Below are 18920 nucleotides of genomic sequence, written 5' to 3' on the forward strand. Positions count from 1 at the left end.
TCCACATCATTATCCGACTTTTTTTTATACTTTTGCATCAGATACTTTGACAATGTATAAAAACATCAGTTTTATGACTTCAGTAAAATCACTTAATCATGATTTTTTAAATCCACATGAAAAAGACTCGTGCATGAATGTCAATAAAAAAAAACATAGAACACATCTTGAAAATCAGATTCTAATGCTATGCAATTAAAAAAAATTTTTTTTATCTTTTCCATTTTTCCATTAAAGGATGCACTAGCTCTCGTCTTGTGCTTTATTTTTTTATTAATACAAAATGTTCGTTTCAAAGTCAAATGGTCTCAAAATCTTCCACTTCCATGAAAAAAAAATTCATTCCAAAGCTGGAGTTAAATACTATCTAGTTATTAAGCTGGAAATATAGACTGTTGCAGTCTTTCACCCAGATCTTATAAGGATATTTACCTATTTTTATGATATTGAATATTTCCCACATCTTCCAGAGAACACAATCTTGTTGAAGCATCTTACTGGACTCGGGTGTTTTGGTGAAGCCCGATCTTTCCATGCATGCTCTAAATGTAGGAAAAATAAATAAATAAATAAATAAATAAATAAGAAAGAAAGAAAGAAAGAAAGAAAGAAAGAAAGAAAGAAAGAAAGAAAGAAAGAAAGAAAGAAAGAATCTCTGCTTGACCACAACCACTCTACCTTTGAGAATTATTCTCTGGCCTTACAATGTGACCCGAACTATATGTAGGTACTCTTTAGTGTCTCACCCTGAATTCATTTCAAAATGCCAATTTCCATAGTAATTTAATGCAGCTGTTAAGACATCCTCATCCTTTTGATCATTGTTATTAATGGTGTGCCATAACATACGCGAGGCTAGCAGTCCTAGCTACCCTTCCTTATATAGCCCTTGCACATTCTCTTTCCAGAACCTGATCCTCTCCCTCATTCTCTTAGCCACAGCCAGCTAAGCTTTCATCAGCCCCTCGAAATCTTCAGGGGGCTCATCTCCCACAGGAAGTTCATTTCAGAGTTAGTAGTTCAGAACTCAGGAACTATGTGGGCAGTTTTCTATGGTGTACACAGTTGGGAAAAAAAAAATTGTTCTTCACTATTCCCCAGGGAAGCAGGTTGGCCCTAATTGTAGTCTTCCGTTTGCTGTTGAATGGTTTATGGCAGAATTTTAATGCTTTTTTTTTTTTTTTTTTTTTTTTTTTTGGTAACTGTTACTCTCCTCAATGTTTTGAAATAGCTACTCCATAAATGTGTTTTTCTTTCTAAAATCCGAATGTGTGGAAATCAACTGGTAAAACCCTTAAGGTTTTAAAAGGAAAAGGAAATGCATTAGCCATAGATAAAGTAGGATAATAAAGGGCAGAGATAAAATCCTTGTTATAAGCAAATTTGCAAGAAAAAAAATGTAGAATGAATGTAATACCAGAAAATCATATTCTTACCCTACAGCACAGACTCCAATACCTCATTCCTCCCCATATTTTTCAAATAGGTAAAAAGCTTCAAAACCCATAATCACTTTTGTGATTTTAATACTTCCTTCAGCAGATGCTCATTCAACAAAGCTTTATTACCTATAAAGTGTTGAGTGGTTGTTGTTGTTTTGTTCTGTTTTTTGCTCTTTTTTGATACAAAAAAATCTGTTCTTTAAAGAGATCAGTCCTTTATAGGTCAATATAGAAAGCATTTGATTTGGGGGGAACAGAACTGTTGACGTTGCAATTAACTCAAAAGTTTACAAACATATTTATATGGTTTTCATTTGAAGGTTTCTTCCTGACTTTCAGTAAATTATTTGACTTAGTGCACATGAATAATCACTGGAAAAGATTTATTATTTGGGAAGCCTTTTTCAATGAGCTGAAAGGCTGTATACTCCACAGTGAATTCTGGTGAGAAATATACTAAAGAATTTCAGGCTCTGAAATAAGAAAGTTCTTGGAATTGTTTTTTCCGGTTAAAGACAGTCCAAAAATTGTGTCATGTTATAATCGAAAAGCATTTAGATAAACGACATAAGGTAAACGTCTCTGCAGCAGCCAAAACATTATCTTAGTTCTTGATTTACGAAATATTAATGTCATTTTTGTGGCAGGAAATCTTTTTTGCTTTAAGCATCTCTTTAGAAAAAGAATGTCAGAAAACAGAAAACGTTAACTGTGCTGTAAAAGTGTTTTAAAGGAGCATGGCAACCATGTATTTGAACTTCTGTTTCTAGAATGAGTCAGCCCAGGACACAGAGGTAGGTTGGCAGGGTTTTGGAATCTGTGCAGAAGGTCACTGCTGATCTCGCTCCTTTGGGGCATTCTTTATTGACAATGACATTAACTCCAAACAAACCACACGAAGATAAATAAGTCAATGAAGGAGACGAGGGGATAAGGAAAGGGAAAGGCTGCGGCTCAGATTTTCAGGGGAATGGGCATCAGAGGGAGGTAGTAATGACATCAGAAGACAGACCTGTAGTTAGACACCCTTCACCTCATTCGCTTCTGATTTTAATGCGACCATTTCAATGGGTCTCATTTCCCTAACGTGGATGATAGGTATATTGATCAGAGGAAAAATCAGATGACGTCGCAGGTGTTTTCTGACCTTGACTTGCACAATTTGTCTCCTGGGAAATAAGGACAGGAAATCAATGAGTTCTCCATGAGCATTTTTTTTTTTTTTTTGGAAAAAAAAAAACAAAAAAAACTTTCCTTATGAATCGCTGGTATTTGCTAGTGAATAAAATTATTTAAAAAAAACAAAAAACAAAAACAATTTCCACCAAAGAGTGAAAACATGAATGAGATACTTTCTAAGTACCTTCTAATTCCTTACCCAGAAGTTGCCCCACTGCATACTCCAGGAAGCCCTGCCTCAACAGTGCTTGGCTCTAGGAGTGACAACCCTGATGAAGTCAATCCCCATCCAACACCAAACACACGGAGCCGGAACAGGAACGCGTCACAGTGAAGTTTAAGAGGAGCCTCCCAAAGTCAAAATGAGCCCCTTGCTCCAAGTACATGGCACCACAGCAAAACTCCAGGACCGTGGCATGAAGTTAATTCTGGGTCTGGCTGTAGGCACTTTTATTTTGATATTTTCCTCCCCTGCCATCCTACTCCTAAAGCTGACACAATATGTGTGTCTACAGGTGTACGTGCATGGATGTGTAGATGAACACACATGCATTGTGTGTTTCAAACACATGAGGGTGTTTTCATGTTATATGCATTTCATTTAAACAATAATGCCCCTGGCATAGGGCATTTCCTAGGGTTTGATGACTGGCTAGCAGCAGATGATGAGCTTTGCACCATTAATTCCAGGATTTTGTTAATCTCTAGGACATGCCTTTCCCTGAGATTTCTCACTACTATTATTTATTTTTAATGCAAAATACAAGCTTCTCAAGCCCAAAGGGCACAGATCAGTTTTATGGGAGATACAGTTTCAAATGGGACCCTCTAGGCTCTTGAGAGCTTTCTCCAAAGAATTTCCCTTTCAGGAGATGAATCAATTTGTGATTATTGTTACCACATATTTTGCTTAAATTGTTATGAATCAACCTAGTCAGCAAGGCCTTACGTGCAAAAGTTTCCTCTTCTCCATTTTCTTCCCAAGTTTCAAAAGCAAAGGAATAGGATGTGAATGAACAAGAAAATATTCCATGCCGCAATTTTTTTTTTAATTGCTACACAGGCAAAACAGGTGCTGAAATGTGAAACCCTTTGGAGGAATTTTCTCCGTATAACAAATCAGTGCTCACACTAACCTAAAGTGAAGCTGGCTTTAATGTGGAATGTTGTACAAAAGCAGTGCCTATTGACATATGATCCATAGATGACTGTCCCAAAAAGACAAAAAAAAAAAAAAAAAAGCATACTGTCACTTTAAGAAAAAATAAACTAAAATATGAACTACCAAAAACCCTGCCATTTCCAGCCTGGGCTTGATTAATGATTTTTCTATCTAATAAAAGGTTCACAAACCATCTGTTTTTCTCCCTAATGCCTTGCCCAAAGGTTTTTCGTTCCTATTTCAGGCTCGGGGCCAACTGACATTCCACTCTTTTTTTTTTCCCCAGCCTTGTAAACAAACCCTTCTCTCTTTTTAATCTTCTAGTGCTGTTTCCTACCCATCGTTATGCATATTCATTGCGAGTAAACATTTTTAGTGTCTACACTTAATCTCTTCCACTGGCAATTACTGTTCTATGCTGTTTTGTAATGCAGAAGGGCCAACGCTTTCCGTTCTAATAACAGCTGGGCCGCAGATGGGGCCTGCAGTCATTGTAGAAAATAAAAATTTACAAGATGCCAGTGGAATTTATTTCAGTTTTATGGAGTCACAGGAGGAACCTTTCTGTTATCCGCCTTCAGTGAAATCTGTAGGCACAAGGCAAGCTTTTGACATTTAATCAAAGGGGGGTTCAGGTAGGGTCTGGAACAACGCAAGGAAGAAAGCAGGTGGATCGTATTAGGCTGTGCCATGGTTAATTTATTTAGAAGTGATTGGCTTAGATGTGTGCAGCCAATATTTGACATCATGTATATATCTTGTTTAGCATCGTGCCTCTAAATTGTTACCACTGGAGAGACAGTGAGCTGTCACTGTGGACCGAACCAGGTGTTTGGTCGGCTTGCTACTTAGAGGTGCTGATGGAGATGGCACTGCGCTCACCAAAGACGAAGCATTTTGTGTGGTTTCTAGGAGTTGGGTCCTCTCTGCTTCGCCGCACCGCCTCCCAACCTACTGGAAGTGCTGCTTCAGCGGCAGCCCGGCGGCCAACGGGCCTTCAATGCGGGCTGTGACCTTTACTTGAACGATGTGCTTTCACCGGGAACGTTCTGCCCTAGGACTCGAGCCTGTGGACACGGGTTCGGTGCAAAGGCTGCGGTGTCCGAGGTAGCAGGCCCTAGCGGAGGCCGGCGGGCCGCGAATGGGCCCAAGGCACCTGCGCGGCCTGGGACACCTGCGCGGCCCCGGGGGCACCTGCGGGGTCCGGGGCACCTGCACAGCCCGAGGCACCTGCGCGGCTAGGGGCACCTGCGGGGTCCGGGGCACCTGCGCGGCCGAGGGCACCTGCGCTGCTCGAGGCACCTGTGCGGCCCAGGGCACCCGCGCGGCTCCGGGATCCTGCGTGGCCAGGGGCACCTGCGCGGCCCGGAGCACCTGCGCGGCCCGGGGCATCTGCGCAGTTCGAGGCACCTGCGCAGCTGGAGGCACCTGCGGGGGCCGGGGCATCTGTGCGGCCAGGGGCACCTGCGCTGTTCAAGGCACCTGCGCGGCCCGGGGCACCTGCGCGGCCAGGGGCATCTGGGCAACCCGGGGCACCTGCGCAGCTCGAGGCACCTGCGCGGCCCACCAAGACCAAGGCGCACACACACTCCTGACCCTGCCACGCAGCTCCAACACTTTCTGGAAGCGTGCACTATGGCTCTTGAACCGAGCCTGCGGGGTCCCCTATCCTGACCTCCAGCCTTCTCCCCAAAACTGCAGAAAGGGAACTCGTGAAAGTCATCCAAGGACATCCCACAACTAATCCTATACACGAAGCGGGCTGCCGGGCTGGGTGAAACCTACGCCAAAGGTGCTCGTGTTTTTACATTTGGGGCCCTCTCTCGCCACACACCTTCAGCTGGTTGCCTAGCAACCACGAGAGACCCACTGAGCATGCTCACTGAGAAACCTAATTGCTATCACAATTTACTTTTGTTGTTTTTTTTTTAAGCCCATTAACCAAAACAGGATGTTTTCCTTTTTGAAGGACAAGTAAGGTCTGCATGAATTTGAAAGGCAAGAGAGTATATTTCGATACCAAAACAACTCATAAAATGCCAATGCCAGGCACGGATGTGGGTACACATAACAAACATAAAAAATGCAGCAGATTGGCATTAAATAACGTATAAATTCCCATTTATTCAGATTTTTATAGACTCATTTCTTTTATTTATCTTTTTTGGTCGTGGCTTTTTTTTTTTTTTTTTTTTTTCCGAAGAAAGTCACTGAGTAAGAGGGGAGGGGAAAGGGAAATTTTCTAGTCACGCTGAGAAACTTTATTAAAGAATTTAAATTAATTTATATAGTAGATAACATGCTTCTTGTCCATGCTCTCTGTCCTTCCTTCTTTTTTTTAAATCTCCTTAATGATTCCAAATCTAAAGCTAAGATTTAGCTCCCTTAATCTTCTCACAAAGGGCAAGAAATCATTTTGTGTACCTCAGAGAGAAAAGCAGTTTTTCCTAACTTCAAGACAAAAACACGTTTTATGTTAGGTTAACCTAATCTAACCATTTATTAAAATATCTCCCCAGTTGCTTTATTTTTTCCCCTAACATCTAGATTTGTAGATAAAATAGGCTTAGAAACTTAAGTATCTGTTGAATTCGTTTTAGTCCTAAACCGAATGCCTTTTTAAATGAAAACTTATATATTATGCTTCCAGGATTCTCTCTAATGTTTTTTATTTTTTCAAATTTTCTAATTCATTTTGAAAAATTAACTCATTCCTTTTAACTTTACGTATTTCATATAAATACTTACATTTACATAAATCTAGAGATTCTAATGAGGGGACATGCTCTTTCACTAATTTCAAGACCTTATCTCATGACCCATGACTCCCGTGGAACCCAAGTAACACATTTATTTGTGTACTGCAGGATAAGCTCGCCCACTCCCCTTCAGGAACTAACGGTATCAGCAAGCAGAGGGGATGAAATATGCTCATGAGGTGGGAGCTGATGCTTATCTAAGCCTTAGATATACCACAACTTAGATGTATAGTAGGCATCCCCTACCACCCCTACCACCACCTCCCTGGGCTCTTATTCCTTCAGTGACCACGGCATTCTGGGTAGAAAATATCCTGGTGGAGCTTCTGTTGTCAGTGCCAGAGGAGAACAGGGCTAACTCTCAATGCAATGGCACCGCTTCCCTAAGGATAAATGTGTGTGTGTGTGTGTGTGTGTGTGTGTGTGTGTGTGTGTGTGTTTTCCCAAATAATAATAGTCCTTGTCTAGGTATAAGACAGTAGTTTTATCATTCCCTCAGAGACAGCCAGCAGAGGGAGCAAAATTGAGCAAAGGAGCAGTATTCCCTGATGTCCAAGCATTGGTAAGAATTCTGGAAGACATACTATATAAGAAATTAATAAAATCATAAGATTTCATTTCATTATGATTAACCCTATTAAGCATAGCGGCAGGTCGAGCAATGTGGGTAATGAACAGCTAAACAAGGCTAATTGGTTTAATCAGGAGACTCCAGGGCTGGTGGTTGTGAATACGATGATAAAACTGGTAAAGTAACACTTGTTCCCCTTTTCTTTCCAAAAAACTACTGACAACTACAAAAATACACGCACATATACATGCATACGCAATATGTGTTGTGTTTTTAATTCTGTGGCTGGAAATACTTATATTCCATTTATATAGTTTCACATGCATTCTTTAATATGTGAATATATATATATATATAGTCTCCTTAGAAAAATCTTTCCTCCATTCATTCATGTTGACAACTTTCTTCTCTGTCTCTCCTGGACCTCTGTTTCCTTGGGTTCTCTCTCTCTCTCTTTCTCTCTCTCTCTCATCACAAAAGGATTCACAGGCAGATACACGCAGACTTCACGATAATTTTAGTCCTCGATACTTTGGAGCTACTAACACAGTTTGAGAAGAAAATCATTTTTCGACTTCTGTTTTATCCCAAACTTAACAGGTGACTGGCCTAAAGGGGGTTTGTGTGTCAATCTCTACTTACTGTGATGGACTCACCAAGGCCCGAGCTCCTCAGAATTTAAATCGAATACAAACATTTAGCAGTAAAGCAGGGAGTGATGAGAGCTTTTATGAACGGGAAGAATTGAAGCAATTGTTTGGTCTTTTTTTATTTTCAATCTCTCTCTCTTTCTCTCTCTCAGAGTAGAACCAGAATTGATTGTTTCCTCTCACCTGTGGGCATTTCCTGTTTTAGTGCATTGATGATATCTGGACCCATGTCGTTCTCAAGCTTCCTCAACCTTAATCTCTAGAAATCCTGTAGAGTGTGTCAAATTAGAACTCCATTCCAGCAAATACATCTTCACATTTCTGTGCAGTTAACTCAATACACTCATTAGAATTTCAGGCTCCCAAACATTTTTGCTGAAATATATAGATTTTCTCCTTGCCCCCTACTTTCATGCTTTTCTCTGTTTTCTCCTCCCCACCCCACTCTCCTGCTATATATTTCAAGTAGTTACACTCCATCTGCCAAAAAAAAAATCTATTCATTTCAATTTATTAAACATCTCCATAATACAGCCATCCCTCCTTTTGTTGTTGATTAAAAAGAAAAAAATCTGACATTTTGGCTTTGGATACAGCAAAACTTGCACGCCAAATTCAGCTGTAGAATCCAAAGTCTAAGAAAAAAGTTATGAGATTCTGACAGTAAGTATGCTCCTCTCTTGATTACAAAAGGAAATTTCTTTTTTTTTTTTTAAGGTTCTATACAAAAGAGCACAAGGATCACAAATAACATTAAGTCATCAAATTTTCATGTGTGGATGTAGGCTTCTGTCTGCATGATGGCAAATGAAACACTGGAATTTCCTACGATGCATTTGAAGTCTCCAAGAGTTGCAAAGAAGCCTTCCCTACCAAAGTGCATTTGAGCCAGTTCTAAGGCTGTCTAGAACCCTTATTCGTAGACACCAAAAACCTCCAGATTACTGGCAAATGTTTCCATTTACTAACAAGGGGACAACATATGCGTGCCTACTGGTTTACTACAATTAACATGGAGTGCACGTAACCAATGTGACTGTGCAATCGTCAAAAGCCACAGAGAGAAGAATCTCCTACTGACTTGATAGATAACACAGATTTCAAAGATCTGGGCGAAAATTATATATATTTTCCTCCTACAGGAAGAAACATCTATGCAAATTTTTTTAAATAAAAGAGTGTTGAAAACAGAGAGACGGAGTCAAATGTTTATATCAAGGGTTTCAATCTATAGAATTGGTTACTGGCTAGCTTTGGGTTTGTTGTTGTTTCTCGTGGAAAAAAAAATCCCAAAAATATTTTAATAATGCATACCTAGCGTTTATTTTCTTATTAGTAATTGTTATGAAACCAGAATGCTTTGCCAGCCTATCTAACTGCACCTGTTACTAGATATTTCCAAGAGACTCACACACCAATTTTGCCTGAGTGCACTGGGTGTATTTCCCGTTGTTTTGATTGTACAGTCAGGGCACAGGCAGTTTGCATTCAAAAAAAAGAAGGCACATTTTATTCAAAGAGGAAAAGTGATGTCCTTGGAACTTCAACCTTAATGAAACACTCTTAAAAAGGACACACTGATTGAAATGGGAAGAGATCCAAAGAGAGGCGTCCAGAGAGAGAAGGGTGAGTGCAGGATCGGGAAGAAAGGGAAATGGATTAGATCAGCAAACCAAAACGATAGTATCCCAAGAGACGTCTAAAAAATCTGTATGAAGTCATTACAGGCACACAGCATAATCTTGCGGGGTGGCTGCACGCTCCAGAGTGCAAAGAAAGTTTGCCCTCAAAGCTGAGTTTTTGCAGAATTAATTCTAAATATTCCCTACAGACTTAAGAGTTTTCAGTCCCAAATTGCTTAAATGATGATTAGTTGAAGTTCCTCTGACTAATTTTGGCAGAAGTAACATTTCTAGCTGGTTGATTTGGGCACCCGAACGAACCAATGTCTTCGGACATCTGTACTATAGAGACACCCTTATGCTAAAACGACTCCAGCACTACCCTTACAAAAATAGCACATTTCCGTTCATGCAGAACGGTGATTAGACTTCCCCAACACAACTCATACTTTTTAAAAGGCGCGTCAGAATTTTAAAGTGCATTAAATAAAGGGCATTGGCACATTAATGCAGCTCTCTTTGAGGAAAGATGCTGCATAATTTCTGCTGAACGCTTGCACAAACCTTCAATAAAGAAAGTTCTCATAGAAAAAAAAAAATCCACACATGCACATACTCTTGATGTTGAGAACGGTGTCCTTGGGAATTAAATAAGTTCTATGTGTACAAAACTAAGCCTTTTAAGGTGCTTTGTTTCACCATCCTAAGGCGGAGCGAAAGTCCCCAAGGGGCTGTTGTTTTGCTAACTTATTTTCAATATTCTATTTTCCCGCAGCTGTTGCCCGCCTGGTAGGGCTACACAGGATATTCTGCTCGGTAATTTTTAAAAATAGATGCTACTTTCTCCTACATCTAGATAGGCATTTATAAGAAAGAAATGGTTTTCTGTAGTAAGGGCTTTCAAGATGACCGTGGTGTCCTAAACACGCTGGAAGAGTCACAGGAGCTGGGTGACAGGTGGGTTAGCTGCCTCTTAGCTTTGGCTCCTGGGCGCTCCTCTCTGGCAGAGGGGCAGCTGGGACTGATGCCACCGAGGACCCGGGGTCTACGCGTACGCAGTCCTGGCGGACCCAGAGCACCCGGGTAGCATCCCTGTGTCATGATCCTCATGCCTGTTAAAAAGTGACATTGAAAATACAAAATGGGGTGGCACATTATACCCAACCCCAAATTAGGCAGCTTTTCAAGGCTGGAAGAGACTTAATTGAACGGCTGCAAAATCATCCACAGCAGCTGGAGAGACTCGTTCAGTGGTTTTTACTCCGTGGCCGAGCATATTTCAAAGTTTCAGTTCTTAACAAAGGGGAAACTAAGTAGAAAAGATTCTTTTCATGAGGCAAAATAGTGACAGCCAAACACCTTACAAGTTTTTATAGCCCGTCTGGGTTAGGAAAAGAAAAAAAAAATATATATATATATATATATTACAATATATTATATATATTAAGATATATATTATATATAATATATAATATATAAAATATATATAAATATATTTTTATTTATATATATATATATTTATTTCGGTTCTACATCTTTTTTCTATTTCCTGAGCTGGTGTCTGTTATACTTACTGTCAATTTGGAACTCACAGAAAACAAAACAAAAGAACTTTGCTGTGAGCGATGTTAATAACGGCGTTGGCCTTCTGGATGGCGGACCGGCTCCCAGCAGAAAGATCTGGTGGCTAGGCCTGCCCAGATGATGGAGCTGGAAGAGTTACTGGGGTTCGTAGTTGAAGTAATGGCTTTCACCTGGAGGCTTCCAGCCACGATCAATAATGCTGCCAAGAGAAACCTGCAAAGGGCTCAATGGGATACAAGTAAGCCCCCCCTTCTAAATCACAGGTGGCACCATCATGCCTGGTCAATGATGGGCTTTTACGCCACATCATTTCCCTGGCTTCTTGCTCTTGGGAGCTGCCATTTCTCGACTCTTCTCTTCTCTCTTCCATGTCATTTGTCCACTATGAACCGATCCAGATTTCCTACTAAAACTGTAAACTGCCCAAAACTGGACCAACCAAGGTAGGGTGAGAACAGATGAGGTCACCAGAAATATTTACTGGGTACTAATGGTTCCCAGCCCTGGTTTAAGATAAAAAAAAAAAAAAAAAAAAAAAGTCAAAATTTTCTAGTCAAAATGCAGGCATCAAAGACCAAAACTGTTACACCCTGAGGAGAACAGGTATCTCCCCCCCATCATAGAGGCACATAACCAAAGCAACATGGAAGAGCTTTTCTTGTCAGGAAACCCTGGCAATTCATAAATAAACAGAGGGTATTCATTGTTCCTGTGCCGAGGCAGTGTGCAGGATCTGGTCAACGCTGAATCCACCACATTACAAAAGAAAGGGCCGTGTGTATTTTTCAGCGCATTCTAATGAAATGGATATTTTTAAAAATTAAGCTTATAACTCAAATACTTAAAGCCAGTAAGAGAATCTTTCGAGCAAGCCCTTTGAGATGTCAGGGACCAAGGCTCGGTTTTCCTTCCATGAGAAAATGAATTGCGCATTTATCTCCAGGGACAGATTACAGATTTTATAATTCTGATAGAACAACTGTAGCAGAGCTTCAGCCTCCCACATGTGTATATGTTACTGTGTAGGGGGGGAAATGAGATGCACAAATCCCATTAATAATAGCAGTTGCATGCTTAATTTCATGTGCACTGCACTGAAAAATTACTTCTTACTATCTAAAATAAGATTCAGGAAGAGCCTGGGAAATCAGGAGCTCTTCCAACATACCTTTGCAGTCCCTGTGTGAACAAGGAGCTGGTGACTCATGTCATTTAGCAGACAAATACTGAGGGCATTATTAGTGGATACCCTCAGGGCAGAATTGATGTGAACAACCCAGAGATCAAGGACTGCTCACAACAAAAGGAGAAAAGTGTTGTCAAACCTTGCCGATTCTTTTTACACCCAAGCAAAGGGAACGCTGATTTTACAGAAACTTCTAATTGTGAAACGCACAAGGCGGGGGCCTTCCAATTCGCTGATCTCTGAAATGAACTCTTTCATCCTTGAATTCACGATTCCTCAACACTGTAGATATGATTAGTTAAAGTAATCTTGGCTGTATTTGTAGATTTATGGAATTTGGGAGCTGAAGGACATATTTGAAGAATTGTCCTGCTTTTAGGTTTTACGTCTAAATCTAGCATTAATTAGCCTTAAAACCAGGTTTAGAGCAATTTAAATTTAGTAATTTAGTAGTATATTTAAATAAAATGTACCTTATTTTTATAAAAACAAAAGCAAAATGTTTCTCCTTTACAGTCATCAAATCACCCCAAGACTTTTGGCTGGGATACCCCTGGTTTTATTAATGAAAATCCTGCCTTCTAGGAAACCCTCTCCAAGCCAGGCAAGCCAGGATGGTTAGTCACCCTATATAGCGCCCTGAGTTTCCCAGTGCTATCTATGGCACATTATCTCTGGGGCCCTAAACCTCAAAGTCATCTTGGCCTCCTCTCCCCCTCATCAAACACTCAAGAATTTCTTTTTTATGTCTGAAGATTCTCTTTTTTCTACTTCTCCCTTCATTCACTGCCCAATATCAGTTCAAGCCCCCTTGCTCTCCATTCTTGAATCACTCTGAGCCTCCACCCTCTTCTCTGGCCCCATTTCTCATAGAGTATCTAGTCTACCCACAAACCTTTGAAGATGACATTGAAAACTTTTCACTCTGTAACTCAGTTTTGGACTCAGCCTGGCATTCAACACCTCATGATACCTCTCCGATAAATTTTTCTAGCTTATAATATAGAAAAAATGGGCAATTGCAATAGAAGGTAGAAAAAGTACATCCCAATTCACCATTCTCCATCGCTAACCAGCTATGCAAACAAGGCAAGCCACTTAACCTCTCTTGGCTTCAAGTTGATCGCAGCGGTGCAATATTGCCACCTTTCTTGAAGAAGAGAGCTAGTCTTGTGGATCTCATGAAGTTCTGCTCTTGAAAAGCTTTGATTTTATGATCCCCTCTATCACTGCTTGTAGACTCTATGTCCTGTTGGGTAGCACCCTATTCTAAGGAACAAGCTCTGAGTTTTCCTAGCTCCATATATTTTTTATATGTGGCCCTGCCTGTACTTATGCCTCTCCTTACCTATCTCATGATGCCCCTTGGCAAAGGCCTACCTAATGCTTTCCCCTCCCATAGCCTCGTTTAAATCTCAGCACTACTCTGAGCCTCTGTGACTCATTGTTTTTGCCTCTTTTGTGACACTGACCAAACAATTCTAGCATTTGTACGATTGCTATTATTTGTGCACATGATGTGTGTCCTGTGCTCCCATGAGCTCCCAGCAACAAGGATTATATCTTACTCACCGGGAGGCACTATGACATACTGTTTAAGAGTTGCCATTGGGTATAAGGTTTGAATTGTGTCCCCCAAAAAAGATATGTTTGAAGCCCTAACCCCTGGTACCCTGGAATATGACCTGATTTGGAAATAGGTCATTGCAAATGCACTTGGTTAAGATGAGACCATACTGGAATAAGGTTGGTCTGCTAGCCTAATACAACTGGTGTTCTTACAATAAGACAGGCTTGGAAAGACAGAGACACACAGGATGAAGGCCGAGGACAATGAACAAAGTTCATTGGAGTTAAGTAGCTACAAGGCAAGGAATACCAAGGATTGCCAGGAGCTACCAGGAACTCGGAAGAGGCAAGAAAGGGTTTCAGAGGGAGCATGTCTCTGAGGACACCTTGACTTCTGACTCTGGCCTCCAGAACAATGAGATGATTGATTTCTTAAGCCACCACCTTTGTGGTTCTTTCTTATGTCCTTGGAAATTAAAGAAGAGTCAAACTGTCTGGATTTGAAATCTTGTTCTCCTGTTTGCTAGCTTGTGTGACCTGGAACAATTTACTTAAACATCTGATGCCTCCATTTCCTTGTTTATAAAATGATCATAATAACAAGGCCAATATCCTAGTGTTTATTGTAATGAATCAAATAATTAATATGTGTAAAATTTATTCCAGGGTCTGGCCATAAACATGGTGGGTAGCTTTTTTCAATCTTTTCATTTTTTTTAATCCTTCAATGCTACACAAATAATTATTGGCATTCAGTAACTCTTCACTGAGTGCGGGAAATAACATAAGTTGATTAAGGAAAATGTGAATTTATCCAAACATGTATATTCAGCTAATTTTATTGGCTTGACAACCTGATCCAACATGACAACACTCTTCACTTCTTGTCCACCTTCTACATTAAAGCAATGAGGAAGCCGGTGGGTTTGAAGCCAGGTCCAGATGCTAATTCTATTGCTTTTAAGACGTGTGATCTTGTGTAAGTTTACTTGGCCTCTATCATGCATAGTTTCCTCAACTTTAAATGAAGGGATCCTGGAGTCGTGGTAAAGATTAAGTAAGAAGATGCCTAAGGCTTTCATAAATATCAGCTATTGCTGTCATTTCACTTTTATTTATTTTAAATTATTTTCCTTTTAATACTTTCCCAAATTCTACATCAGTATAATAAGCGACTTGCATCTTTCAAACTTGCTAATAGAGCAGCATCCAGAAGATAACTGACTCTCTGGCTGGTTAAATCTCAATTTCTTGATCTTTAAAACTGTGCTCCCAATTGGGAGCAAATTTGCCTATTCCACTCCCACACTGCCAGGGACATTTGGCAATGTCTCGAGACATTTTTGATTGTCATGACTGGTTGAGGATGGGAAGGCATCACTACTGGCATCCAGTGTATAGAGGCCAGGGTTGCTGTTAATCACTGTACAATTCACAGGCCAGCCCCTACCACAAAGAATTATCTGCCCAAAAGATCAATAGTGCCAAGACTGAGAAAATCAGCTCTAAAATGAGATCATTGGGCCAGGTGATGGGCCCAGGTGAACTTTCCCATTCCTTCCAGCTCAAAAACTTCATAAGTCCCTGATTTCCATAATGCATTGTAAATGCCATGCTCTCAGGCTGTTCAATTAATTATTTTTATCACTTTCTATTTTTTTTTTTTTTGAGCTATGTGTTTTTCCCCCCTGAATGTCAAGACGGTAATTATTTAAGATAATGTAAGTTCTCTTAGACTTTCGCCCATTTTTCACTGTTGCACCTTCTGGATCGCTTGATCCAAATGTTCCTATAAAAGCTTTTTGTTCACTGTTTTAGTTAGGAAGAGACGCTTAGCGCATGTGATAGAAAACCGAAATAACAGTAGCTTGAGCAAGATAAAAGATTATTTTTCTTTCACATTTATTTCTCTCTCTATTCCTGCAAAGAGGTGGCTCTGCCTGGGGAGGTTGTCAGAACCAGCAGCTGCCATAGCTACACAAAGCCTTCTTTCTTGTTGTCTCACCATCCTTAAGGCTTTGCCCTCATCTGCATCACTCAAGATGGGGCATCTCGTGTCTACGTTCCAATTCTTGAAGTAGAGAAAAGGGAGACCTTGCCCCTTCCCTATGGGTATGCCCAGAGGTGCCCCCCTAAATTCCACTCATATCCTAGAGATTAGAACTTACATGATCACAGCTGCCAAGAAGACTGGAAAATATCATCTTGATTTTGAACAGCCATGCACCCAACAAAACATACAAATAAATAAAAATAAAAGCTCTTGCTAGGTGAAAAGTAGAGGATATAGTTTCTTCCATGGTCTCTAAAGTTAAAACATTTGTCAAAATATTGAAATCATGTTCAAGGATGCCCACCTCCTATCATACTCCTCGTTCAAGTCAAAATGTGTGTAGAAATGGGATTAGGCATTGGGATGGTGGCCCTCGAGAAAAAGCCACAGGATTTTCCCACTTTACACGGGTTAAACCTAAGCTTGCTAGAGCACCAAAGCAATTGATGAAGATAAGTTTATCCAGGACTCGTATTCAGCACGCTAAGATCGGGCTACTACCCGCATGGGAGGTGCTGGAGAGGATACAGCAATGCACAAGTAAGCTTCTGCCCTTGCTAGATAGACATATTTTGTTCTAGAATGCCCAGCAACCCATCCCCTCCTTGTGGAAACAGAATCTTTGTTTCCTCCTGGGGTATGCCACTTTCTTGTTCTTGGTGGTTTCTTGTATTTTAGGCACAGATCTTTGCCCCTATCCACATAGACATGGACAGTGACTATAGAGTATGGGGATAAGAAGAAGAGGGGGACAAAAGCGTTAAGTGTATTGATAAGAGAATGGTTTGAAGATGGATCATGGAATCTAAGCTTCATCTCAGCCCATGGAAAGGGCTCAGATTGGAACTTCTTTTTTTTTATATATAAATTCATTTTTATTGGTGTTCAATTTGCCAACGTATAGAATAACACCCAGTGCTCATCCCATCAAGTGGCCCCCTCAGTGCCCATCACTCAGTCACCCCCACCCCCCACCCACCTCCCTTTCTACCACCCCTAGTTCGTTTCCCAGAGTTAGGAGTCTCTCATGTTTTGTCTCCCTTTCTGATATTTTCCACTCATTTCCTCTCCTTTCAGATTGGAACTTCTTGATTCATATCCCCTCCCCCAACTTGTCCCTGGACATCCACACTGCATCCTGGCCTGAGCATTCCTCTCCATTTCCCAGCCACTGAACTAGCTTGAGCCTAATAACTAACCAGTAAGAGTGAAGGACACCTCAGGCTGGAAGAAATCCTTGTCAAAGAGAGAAAACACCTGAGAAAAATCCAACACAGAAGAAAAAAAGATTTCAGAGAGTAAGACAGCCTGAGCCTTGAAAACCCATGTGTACCTACCATCCGGACCAGCTCAGCGATGCCCATTTCTTAGACTTCTCAGTTGAATCAATAAATTCCCTTTTCAGCTCAAGCTAGTTAGAACTTGGTTCTGTCACTTATACCTAATATAACCTTCAAATAATTACCATTCTTTTTTTTTTTTTTAAGTAGGTTCGATGCCCAGTGTGGAGCCCAGTATGGGGCTTGATCTCAAGACCCTGACATCAAGACCTGAACTGAGATCGAGAGTCAGATGCTTTACTGATTGAGCCACTCAGGCACCCCAAACAATGATCATTCTAATGGAGGCAGAAGACAGCCAAATCACTAAAACTTAAAACAATTCCACATAGGACAGGGTGCCTCTTTTCCATTACTGAGCTAGAAAAGACACATTTTCAGGAAAAAAAAAAATGATAGAATTTCTGTGGTTTTAGGATAATCATTCAACTTCCCTTCCTCCATTTTGGAGAGACACTAATGTTGGTATAATAGATGTTAATTATCAGTATCCATCACCTCATAGGCTAATCTTAATATTTTTAAACATCTTTGAAGCATTCGGTTTTCAATGAAATGTTCAAAGTGGCTTTCTTTTTGTCTAAAAAAGAATTGATTAAATTTTGAAAAGCAGTGTTTTTCTTGCAGCTAATATTCATGGAACAACCTTGCCCATTTTATTCTTGGGTGGCCTTGAATCATGGGTGGCTACCACATGGCCAAATCAATGCCTCGGAGGTTGTTCTGAGCGCCTCATTTAAAGCTTGTGCTTTAGTGCCGGGGGCCAGAATTCCATAGCCTTGGGCCTTTGCTCAAGAATGTCTTCTTTTCAGGGCGAGCCAAGACTAGGTCAGGTGCCTAAAAGAGAATCAACTAAAAACAGACAATATACTTCTGGCTTAGGGTTGAGGACTTCTACTCAAGGCCTAGTTCACACTTGAAAGTGGATTTGTGGCTAAGTTTTCAGCTTGTTTCAAAGGGCTTATCGGAGCCAATGAAAGGAGTTCTGGAACCAATGCAAATGCTAAATTCTGGGTCCATGAGCGTGGAAGATTGACTTGGCCGGTGGAAAAATCATCAGACCACTCTTGCCAATTCGAAAACACTCAAGGGCGGCACCAGAACCTCTGGGCTGGCGGGAATGTCCCTGGCCGTTCCTTCCTCTTGGCCACTCTGGAGAAGAGAGTGCCATGATGGTAATGTTCAGCTGTAAACCTGCAGGCAGCCTGCTGGGCTGGGCACAAGCTGGAGCCTACGTAAACATTTTCCCTTTCCAAACCTGCATATTATGCCCCTCGGTAGTTGAATGCCCATCCCTCCAAGCTGGGACTCGGGGGTCTTCTCCAGGGTTTCCCTACTCTTTTTTTCTCTCTTCAATTTATCACCACACACAACCCCACCCCTGTCCTGACTCTCATCTACGCTTCTTAGATTTGCCACCCCACACACACCATCCTCTTTCCTGTCAATTCTCCAGCCACCTGCTGGAGCTAAGGTGACCGTTTCCTTGTGGTATTCATTGCCAGGACCAGTTTTATGCACAGATACGGTTGAAGGCTACCCATGAGGCCTGATTGTGAGGATACACAAGTGTCTGCAAAAATCCAGTCTACGGTCACTCCTGCTCAACTGTGCCTGATATTTTTGCAAATAAAAATAATAATGACTCACATAAACATTTACTATGGGCCTGGTGCTATTCTATGAGCTTGGACATTTTTATTCACTTATTGAATTTTTTCATTGCAAAATTAGAGATGAGGTTTAAAGCGTCAAAGTATTTGGCTGAGGCATCCCAGCTTATTTTATACTAAGGTGTTTATG

At 40.9% G+C, this 18920-nt stretch overlaps 1 long non-coding RNA gene across 1 annotated transcript in view; it reads right to left on the reverse strand.

Moving 5' to 3' along the window:
• Nucleotides 1–432: 432 nt before the first annotated feature.
• Nucleotides 433–18920, reverse strand: part of LOC102153337 — a 46162-nt gene continuing 27674 nt past the window's right edge. The window contains exon 3 of the long non-coding RNA XR_005353038.1: nucleotides 433–542. This is a non-coding gene — a long non-coding RNA (uncharacterized LOC102153337). The remainder of the gene's footprint in view (nucleotides 543–18920) is intronic.

This window comes from Canis lupus, chromosome 1 (genome assembly GCF_011100685.1).
Source record: "Canis lupus familiaris isolate Mischka breed German Shepherd chromosome 1, alternate assembly UU_Cfam_GSD_1.0, whole genome shotgun sequence".
Taxonomy (NCBI): Eukaryota; Metazoa; Chordata; class Mammalia; order Carnivora; family Canidae; genus Canis; species Canis lupus.